Source organism: Pteronotus mesoamericanus, unplaced genomic scaffold, assembly GCF_021234165.1.
Source record: "Pteronotus mesoamericanus isolate MK-2021 breed Mesoamerican mustached bat unplaced genomic scaffold, CSHL_Meso_final contig_263, whole genome shotgun sequence".
Taxonomy (NCBI): domain Eukaryota; kingdom Metazoa; phylum Chordata; class Mammalia; order Chiroptera; family Mormoopidae; genus Pteronotus; species Pteronotus mesoamericanus.
In genome coordinates, this window is record NW_026555112.1 from 5,314,924 (window position 1) to 5,325,993 (window position 11,070).

Below are 11,070 nucleotides of genomic sequence, written 5' to 3' on the forward strand. Positions count from 1 at the left end.
CTGAAGACCACTTTATGGACAGTATAATGCCTACTATGCTCTGAAGTTGGTCAAATTTCTGCCACATAAACCCCTCATCTCTCTTTCCCCTGCCACAACCAAAAGAAAAACAAAAACAAAACTAAGACCCTTTGGTCAACTCTACTAAGCTTACTCTTGCTACTTTGTAAGAGGGCTTTTTTAGAACACTCAGAAGCAATACAGCTTCATGTTGGTTTGGCGGCACACAACAGAGACTCAATGAGGAGGCTGGAGACCAGAATTCAGACAGACAGGAGAATATTATGGGCTGTGGAAGGAGAAGGGAGAGCTTTAAGCCTCCTTTTCTACTATCTCACTGACAAGATGACCCTAGTTTATACTCTGTGAAGAAACTGAGGCCCAGAGAGGTTAAACGCCTTGTCTAAGGTCATACAAAGTAGCAGTGAATAGAAATAGCACTGAATTAAATTCAGGATACTTGACCTTAAGCCTTTTGCTTCCCTTGTGTCTTGATGCTACTTCACAAAGTTTATTACTGTCACCATCAACAGGATGGAAGATGGGGTTTGGTATTACTTTCAAAAGGCTTTTGTCTTTTCAGTGGCATGAACCGGGGCACAGGATCGGCTCACCCTCTCTGCCACCTCAGCCAACACTACTGCAGTCTGCCTGACTATTATCACCAGACCCCAGAGCACAGCAGTAAGAGAGGTGTATCTCCCAGAGACCTCTAATGCTAGCTCCCACCTCAGAGAGACGGGAAAAAGGGGCTTCAGGAGGGCTTGTCCTGTGGCTTTGCAGACAACTCCCCCAGCGGCCCAGAGCCTGGCCAGTGAGCCAACTTGGCAAGCAGAGGCCCCCATTACATCTGTCAGAGGCCCTCACACACACACGCGGGCTTTATTAGGAACAGGCCCCTGGCGAGAGCAGGCTGGGACAACGCAGTGGAATGTTTACCCGCCTGTCTGCCTGTCCTCTCAACACCCTGGCCTCACACCAGGCAAGGTAGGGGCTGGGTCTCCAGGAGTGGCCAAGGCCCTCCAAGCGCTCCCCCACCACTGCCTTCTACCTGGCTCAGTCACTGCCACAGTAACAAGCAGGCTGGCTAAACCTCAGGAGACATGAGCTGCTGAAACTCGGCCCAGATTCCAGCAGTGTCTTCCTGATGCTCCTCTGGCTCCCGCAGTGCACACGCATAGATGTTGTGCTCAGAGATTGCTTTGAAAGACTGTTGAATGAATGGCTCCATCCAGCTCCACCTCCAACAGGAAGTGATTTGAGGAATTCTCATCCCTCCTATCCAATCCTCTTTCTCAAACAGATGCCTGAAATGCTATGGAATCCTTGTTAAAACTTGAATATCTCCTAACTGGGGAAACACTAAAAAAGTTGTTTTTATTAGTTACTTATAACTTGTAATAAATGACATTTAATCTTTATTAGGCACCTATGAGTGCCAGTCACTTTACATACATCATCTTTAATCCTCGCTATAGCCTTACAAAGTGGGTATTATAAATACAGCTACAAAGGCTCAGAGGATTCAAGTCATGCAGCTAATAAGTTGGGAGGGAAAGTACTTGAACCCCTGGACCTTCTGGCTCTAAAATCCATGTTTGATCAACCATGCAGTGTGGCCTCTCGGGGCAGATTTTGACGGGAGCTGAACAAAGGAAAATCTGGGTGTGCTATGGGCTTGCGGGGGGCCAGCAATACTACTGAGAAAGGAAAAAGATAAAGAACTGGACTCCACAGGTTCTTAACTTGAGGCCCATGGACTTTCAAAGGATCTATATACACAGTTCAGGAGGATCATCGACTTGGGGGAAATATTCATCTTTATTTCTACTAATCCTAACTGAAATGTATTCAATTGTCAATGTGGACCACAAACCATAGGAATATAAGCAGTTCTTATAACTTTGCATGAACGGATTTTTTTATCATTTTATAGTTGCCACAGCTTTTCAAAATATGATTTAGACACATTGTCACCTTGAAATTATAGTTCTTATTAAACTCGCTGCTAATTCTTCTTCTGTAATGTGAGTAAAGAACTACTTACAGAACTATACAAAAATATTTGGGTTTTTTACATTCTTAACACTGCATTTCAATTTAAATAGCTTCCTCTGTAATTCTACATATTTTATTTTGTGCATTTAGGAGCCACGTTTTTTTCTGAGAAGGGTCTATGGGCTGCAACAAATTGCCAAAGAATCAACAGCACAGAAAAATAAAAAAGTCCTGGTTTGCAAAGTCAAAGGTATGGTTTGCCTACTTTCAAATATTACATGCCTCACCCCCTCCAACCTAATGTTTCATTAAATGCAATCTTTGGCCATCAATTATTTGTTAAAAATGTAGATTTCTAAGACACATATCCAAACCACAAAAGCAGAATCTTGAGATTGGAACCTGGAAATCTTTTTTTCCAGCTGTTCCCCAACAGAGCTGCCTTGTAGGCTGCCCCTGAGTGATGTGACTTCTTGGAGGGGCCCGGAGCCCCTTCCAGGTGAGAGCAGCCCGCACAGCTCCACCTGTGGGCCTCTCACTCTCCAGGTGATTTCCAGCACTCAACAAAGATTCTCAGAGAAGGAAGAGAAGCTAAAATCACCGATTTTGAATTTTGAGCAATTTTTTTTTTTTTTTTTTTTTTTGCATTTTAGGGGTAAATTAGTCTCTGAGGGCTATTGTAACAAATTACCACAAACTGTGCTGGCTTAAAACAAGAGAAATTTCTCCTCTCACAGTTCTGGAGACTGCGCATCCAAAATCGAGGTATTGACAGGGCTGGTTACTTCTGGGGGCTCTGAGGCAGGACCTGTTTCCTGCATCTCTTCCAGCTCCTAGCAGTGGCCAGCAGTCCTGGGTGTTCTTGAGCTGGTAGATGCATCACTGCAAACTATCTCCATCTTCACATGGGGTTCTCCCCTGTGTGTCTCCATCTCTGTGTCTATGTGCCTAAATTTCCCTCTTCTTATGAGGACACCAGTCATAGAAGATTTAGGGCCTATTTTAATCCGGTGTGACCCCGTCTTAACCTGATTACATCTACAAATACCCTATTACCAAATAATGTCACATTCACAGTTTCTAGATGGACATGAACTTTGATGGGGGGGGCACTAATCAATTCAGTACAGGAGAGATGTTTTGCTCTTGCCTTTGTTTTTGTTTTAAATACTTATGGCTAACCTATCTTCCATCCCTGGACAATACTAGGGTTGGAGAGAGTTGAGAAACTGTCTTCAAAATGGTCCTTGCAGCCCACGAACAAGAACTTCTCTGTAAGGGACCCAAGATGAGAAACTGACCCCTAAATCTTGCTGAATTACCTAATTCCAGGGTTTCCTTATGTTCCGAAGGAAGAGAGAAAGAACATCTCACCACCACATAACTAAGAGGGAGTTTCCTGCCAGGCCTGGCAGGTGGAGAACAAAGCCAGATTTATTTGCTATAGAAAAACAAAGAAAATGTCATGTGACACTGTTCACACCCAAGTGTCTCAGAGCAAATCCACACAGGTTTCAGCTGGTGAGTGGCCAGTGCAGTGCTGGGAACTGAATGTGCCCCATCCTTCCTCAAAAGAACAAGGGTTTTCTGGGGCTTTCCGCCCAAGTAGGGAACCGATTCTTTCCCTGCTAAAACCATCACTTCTGGCTCAGTGTTGATGAAGGCACAAGGCAGCTGGTAAAAGCGCAATAATTAACTTGAGTGAGCCTGAAAGATGATAACAATAATTTATATTTCTCCACCACCCTCATCCCCCCACAAGCCTTCCAGATTTTATGGCCATGACTCACCTCCGCTACCGAATTTAGACAGAACATGAAGAAGGAAAAAAAAAGCCCACCCCGGCTAATTACAAGAGAAACGCTCCCTGTCACGCACAGTCCAGCTGACTTCATGCCTGGGCGGCAGAAATGCGATAAAACTCCCAAGTTGGTCCTTAGACTTTTTAAAGTTAGATTGCTCAGCCATGATCTCACAGTCGCGCGCCCCAGCCAGTGGCCCTGAGCCAGTCTTTGAAATATGACCTAAGAGGGGGGCTTGTGACGGAGGGGCCATTTCTGGCATTGGTTCATCAGAAGTCAGTTTTCCTAGGAGATCTCATCCGTCCCCAGCTGCCCAGGGAGGACTCCCTCCACCAGCTGCTTGCTGGGTCCAGGGGCCGGGCCGCCCGACAGCCCCACAGCAGCACCACCACTGCCTCAGAGACTGTCCACTTGTCTCCGATCCGACAGCACTTCTCGCTGTACTGGCCACTTGGCACGGAGCCACGCACGCTCCTGTATGGTTATTCAACCCCATTCAATCAGCAAACGTCTACTTGGAGGCGCAATAGCATAGTGGCTGAGAATGGTGTCTGGATTAAGAAATACTATAGGTTTGTATTCCACATCTCTCCATGACTAACTTCATGAACTTGGGCAAGCAATTTAATCTGAGCCTCATTTCCTCATTTGTCACAAGGAGGAAATCTCACATACCCCATGTGCAATGTGAAATAGGGATAAATACCTAGCAGTAGAGAAGACAAAACATTGTAGATTACACCCCACTAACAACAATGGCTGTCTTCTGGGTAGAATGGGCACCCGTATAAGAATCCTTCCACTTTTGGAGGGACTGGCCCACTGTGGTTTGGTGGCCCAGGTGTTTGATGATTTCAGGATCCTGGAACTGCTTTGGAAGCCATTTTGGTAACTCTCTGCGTGAATATAATTTCAGAAAGAGGAGATTGTCCCGGCATCAGCTCATACTCTCAAAATATGCAATTTTCCTTCAGGAGTTAATATAGAAAACTCTGCAACCACGCTTCCCAGATTCTTCCAGGTCAGCCAGACCTGAGTTACAAAAGGGTCCCAGGGTGCCTGGTATAGGAGACAAACTGAGCACCAGACTTGGGGCTAGGAGTTCTGGGATCAGGACCCAGCTCTGCCACTTTCTAACTGTGTGATCTTTAGGAAGTCACTCACCTTCTCTGCACCCATGTTTCTTTATTTGTCTACAAGTTAATCAAAGTCTAACTTCTATGGTCCATATAAGGACAAAATGTAAAATTGAAGAAAAAGCATATTACATCATACCAAGAAAGAGAAACAAAATGGTCAATCATACCCACTTCCCTGCACCTACCTCTTAGTTTTGCAATTTAAATCCACAGTTGTGGTGCCAGCTTTGGACAGGAGACACCAAAAAATAAAAATAATAAGGATTTTAGGGTTCTGCCCCCAAGAATCTCTCAGGCAGAATAAAAACTTATTCCAGATGCTCTCTGAGGACCTCCTGTTCGCCTTGCAAAAAGTGCCTTGAACTGGCCAGAAACCACACTCCTTGTCTTTTACGAGGACCAAACCCTCTTCACAGCCCCTGCAAGAGAGCTCGTCATGCTTCTGTGGCTCCCCAGCTCCTGAGTCGTCATTGATCCATGAGCTGTCCCTTCTCCGGTTCCACAGAAATGCCTTCTGCTTCTAGAATTTCACCCCTTCTGAAGATTTGGAGAATCCCAGGAAGAGGAAATGTTGTGCAGGGCATGTAGTTTTCCAGCATGTCTAGTTGCCCCTACCTGTTCCCCTTGGTACAACCACAGTCATCCCCTGTGTTATGTGAAGCGTCCCTCCTGCCTCAGGTCTCCTGGGCTCAGCGTCTGCCCCTGCAGAGCATGTATGGAGAGGAGACATGCTCTTGACAGTAATGGGTTTTATCCCATAGGAATGCTCACATCAGAATCTGAGAAAATAAAACCTCCTCAGTAGCATCACCAAAGTGTCTGAATCCCTAGAGCAGCCAGAGGATATAAGTGTCATAGGAAAGATAACAAGAGAAGAGGGATGAATGTGCAGAGGTGAGAGCGAGTTCCTGACCAGTTGTGGCATCTGGGCTGTGTCTGAGCTGGACCTTGAAGAATAGAGCACATGCAGCATCCTAAACAGCAAGAATGGCAGGAGTGAAAGCTCAGGGCCAGGGAAAGAAGGGATGTGTCCAGGTCGCAGTGGGTAGGCAAGTTGGCTGCAGCATTGACCATAGAAGGTGGGAAAGTGGAGGTGGTCCCAAAGCAGAGAGCTCCCGATGCTGGCACAAGGGGCATGAACTATTTTTCCTTTAGAAAGCAGGATCCCAGAGTATGACCAATGGACTGTAATGAGGAGAATCAGGGGTCAGAGATACCCCTGAGGAAGTGGCACCAGCTGCCTGAAAATGTAAAAGGAGGAGCCAGGCAGGAAGCAGGGCAAAGGACAAAGGAAATGAAATGACAAGAGCTCAAGAAAAGGAAACACAGAACATGGAGCACTTGTGTCTGAATAGAGGAATAAAGAAAGGGAAAAAAATCAAGATGAATCTGGGATCTTGACCCTACGTAAGGAGAGAAATGGAGACATGAGGAAAGTATGAGTCTGAGGAGGGAAAAGATGAATTCCGGGTCTGGGGCTGTGGGGAGGCTGGGGGAGAGACCTACTCCTGCCTTTTGCCTCGGCTGACCCCTAAAAGTCTATGCTCAGGACCTTGGTCAAGACTTTCTGGAAGCTAACCAGACCATGAGAGCCTTGAGTCCTGTGTTCTTTTTGGGATTGGCCACACCTGTCCCTCCGAAGACTGGTCACACTGTGGTACTAAGTGAGGACTTGACCCACCACCAACATTCTCCCTTAAAGGAGAGAGTTATAAAGATTGTGTCACCCTGTCCTCCATAAGACACATTGTCAACTTCCCTGTATTTTACAAAAGGAACAGAGTCTATGAAGGTCGAGACTCATTGTAGGTCACACACCACTAGGCAGCAGGAGTCTCCAATACATGCCCTTAGAGGCCACATTTGCTCCACTGAATACAATCTGTGCCTGGGAGAAACCCAAGAACAGAAGGATTGAAATCTAAGGCTAGTTTAAAGTAGAGTATAATCGTTGTCCAGAAATCAACCAGTTTATGTTGACTTCTAGTGATGAGTGAGACACTGGGTCAGGCTTCTTAGAGGAACTGAAGTGTCAGCTGAGATCTCTACCTTCCAAGCACGTGCAGTTTCACAGAGCAGACGAGACTCACAGCAAAAACAAACACTAGCATAATAAGTACATGATGCCTATATTTTCTTCATCACACCCAACTCTAGCTGGATGTATCCTACTTAGATGTTTACATGTTTTCTGGGTGTCTCCCCCAGTGGCAGCAATGAAAGGCAGCTATTACTAGTGACTCCCCAATGTCTAGAAATGTGCCTGGTTGGCACTTAGTAAATGTTGGTTGCACAAATGCCAAGAATTTGGCCAGGCAAGAAAGTGGAAGAGAAGCTGAAAGAAGCAAAAGGTGGGCTAAGTCTTCACAGTGAGGAAGACTATGGAAGATTTCAAGTTCAAGAAGACAAACCAGAAAGGTAGGTGGAGGTCAATGCTGGCCTTCAGGAGGAGAAGACCGCTTCTCTTCACCTTTTCTCCACCCATGCCCAACACACCTACAGCTCAATCCCTCCTCACCCACTCCAAATCCACTCCCAAAGGGAGAAATACTTATGCAAAATGAAACGGAGGTTTCACTGGACCTGCCTAAAAGGGCAGGAACAGATATGGGATCTCTTTTGCGTCTCCCTGTTTCTACAGTGGTAGGGACCTGAGACACACTGTCCTCCGCCTCCCAGCACTTGGTTCTTTGTAGGAACCTGGAGCCCAGCCCCCTTCAGAGAAGGTCATCCTTCTTTCTCTATGATACTCTGTCCCATTCGGGATCACGTTTTCTCTTGATCCTGCCAACAGTAGTGATACAGGCCTGTGACTCCCTCCCCCATCCCAACTCCAGTAAGACTAGGCTGATCCAGACCAGTTCCACTCTGACACTGGGGTAATATGGTCTCTTCAGCTTCTCTCAATGTGTGCAATCATCCTTCACCCTGAAGTGGTAAGGCCCCAGATTCAGGTTTGGGCATTGCTGAGGTAGGTCTCTTTGCCAGTTTGGCATGGTAGTCTGCTTTATATCCAGAAGCAGAGCCTGAGACAAGGGTTTGAGTGCACATGACTTATTGAGGAGATGAGGAAAGCAGGATAGGGAGGGGAAGAACTAAGCCAAGAAGTGGTCCCAGCTTAAGCCCAACCCCACAGGAGGCTCTAGAGTATGAATTGTACCTCACAGTGGACTTCACTTTGAAACAGGGATCACCCCTTCGTGTCCCTTGTTGGTTACTCATTGGATGCACACTGCGGGGGCAGTTGGGGGAGTTTGTATTCTCCCAAGTGAAGAGTCTCCTGTGGGTGAAGACAAATCCCTGCAGAAGAGGGCAGCTGTGAACCCTTAGCACAAAACACCCAGAGCAGCTGGAGTATGGGTGCACCTGCCAGGTACCAGGGAGCTGGGTGGATATACAAACAACACCCACTCCATACTCCTCAGGGTCACTTAGCTTTAGAAAAAGAAATCTCCGTGGGGTAGAGCCTGGATCTGCATGAGTTTGCAACAAGGTTTGGAGTCAGAGTCTCAGAAAATAATTCAAGGCTACTTTGCCTTGTTTTGCCCTGTGAACACGTATTTCCATAGAGACCTGTCCCGGAGGGTTTCAAGTACAAATGGACTTTTGGCCTGACACCATCTTAGTCTCATCTCCACCTGCGGCACCATTGGAAGTGTCTCATTTTGACTCACCTGTCTGAGAGAGAACTCTAAAGAAGAGGAAAGAAGGATATGTTCTCCCCTCTCCATGAAACCAGTGTTCATAAGCCTTGAGGAGAAGTGACAAACACTCAGCAGACATGTGGAGAAGTCTTCTCCAGAAAAGTCTCTATGCATGACTACAATGGGGAAGAAAGCTCCAAAATTTTTATTCAAGGAGGCTGATTTTTAAGTGGAAAATTCTTCGCCTTTTAGCTAACTACATAAATTGATTGCAAATACCCCATTCAAAAAAAAAAAAAAAACCTACGGAAAACTAGTACATATTTCTATCCCCAGTATGGCTGCTTCAGTCGCCCTGTCAGGACACATTGAACCAAATAAGGAGGAAAAAAACTACAACACCTTTGAAAAGAAAGCTGAGAAGGCAAAGGGGACCTGGGGGAAAAAGGGCTGAACTAAATGGAGAAAACTGGGAAAAATTGGAAGTGACAGGAGTTTCCAAAGAAAGAGATTAAGATAATTAAAGTCACCGCGAGAGCCAGTGTGACAGCGAATGAGGGAAGAGATGGAGGTGGCAAAGCTGATGAGGAGGAACCAGATACCTGGGGAAGGGAAGGGGGTCCTCTCCCAGAGAAAGGAAAAGCTGATAAAGATAAGTATGGCTGCTCCAAGGATTAAAAATCAATCGCAAGGTGTGAAGAACAAGCGAGGGAAAATGAGGTATCAGGGGCTCTGGTTTTTGTTTAATACTCAGTGGTGAGAGGCATGTCTGGAAATGTGGTGACCAGATGCTCAGGAGACGGCGAAATTCCCACTGGGAGAGGGTAAGTTCAATGTCAGCCTCAGTCGGTCGTTCTTTTCCCTAACCCGTGAGTCAGATTTCTAGCTCAGGCAAAGATGGGTTTATTCCGCTCAACTTTGGGGACAGAGGTGTTTAGGCCGTGGCCAATCAGAGCAGTTCCACCGGCAACCTGGAATGAAATCAAAGACCAACCAAAGCAGATGGCGGTGACCAAGCGGACAAGCGGACACCTGGGGATCTTTCCCCAGCTCACCGTGACATTCGGCCCCTGCGACAGCAGGACCAGATCCAGAGACCACCTGCGGGACGCTTCTTGGCCTGACCCGGTGGGGCTGAACTTCTAGAGGAAGAGTCCCCAGGCCCATCAGGGGGAAAGGAGGCTGAATCTGCAACACAGCATAGAGTGTCCTGTGCTGGCCTAACCTCTCAACCTCTTGTCCTCAAAGCTCACCTCATTGCGTCACTACATTGATCAGAGAGAGCAGAGCCTGCTCCGTATTTCAGGCTGTGGAACCAGGTAATGCTGAGTGTCCACTTTACTTCTACTTCTCAGCTGTGTGTCCTTGGACAACTGACACAGCCTCTCAGTCTCTGTTTTCTCCTCTGTTGCAAGGAGATCATAATAAAATGACCTCAGTGAGCTGTTGTGAAGATTAGATGAGACAGAGTATTGTTCCCAGAGCCTGCACAGGGTAAATAATTAGGAAATTGCAACTTTTGTCATTATTACTATTTCTATTATTATTATCATGAATTTTAGAACCATTTGTGCGGGGTTAGGGGGTGCATCTTTCTCATTCATGATGATCATTCCTTCCACGTGGGAGAGGTTCCATGTCACTCTGGGTTCCTCTCTGTCCCCCTCCCTCACTCACCCCCCAGGGGAGAAAGAGTGATAATATTTTTATTCTGATGAATTTGGAGAATCAGGCGCAGTCGGCCCAACCCCTTTCCTGACACTCCCCCTTGGGAGTGAACCTGTCCGCAAAGAGCGTGTTCCGTACAAGGGCCTGGCCAGAGCCGCTGTGACCAGGAGCAGTAAGCCTTTTCATGCTGGGGGCTCCATGGCAAGAACTCTCTACCAGGCCACAGATATAAACTACACGTTCCGCTTTTTATCAGAAACAAAGATGGTACTGTATTGAGATCCCAGCTGCCAAGTCTTTTGTTTTACTTCTTAATCAGTTTATAACTCTGGTGAAAAAGAGAGGCGCTATTTATGAGGGACCCCTCAAATCCCAACAATTACAAATAATTATTTGCATACGCATAGCTGAGATTTGACCGCCTCGGTTCAGTGAAACAGTTCAAAGGGAGCATTGAATTCAAATCCCCAGACTTTTTTCTTCCCTTGAATCCCACCGGCATCCCCATCAACATTCCAGATACTTGATGACCCTTTGATTTCGAACAGAAATTTACAGTTTCATTATATAAAAGACAAAAATAGGGCTCCTTGCCCATTTACTCTTCTTAACCCACTTCCCCCCTGGAGTCAAGGTTAGCAGTTTTCATTACCACTGCTTGCGTTTTGTTTAGATCACCCTTCCCTGCTGGATTCCAGATCCTTATCCAGGGCCTGGTGCAGGAAAGGACTTCTTTTATGTGGTTTTTCTTTATGGGCTTCTAGGGCTGAGCTACCTTTGCTAAACTAAGAGCGTCTTTGGCTCCCTGGAGATCAGGAG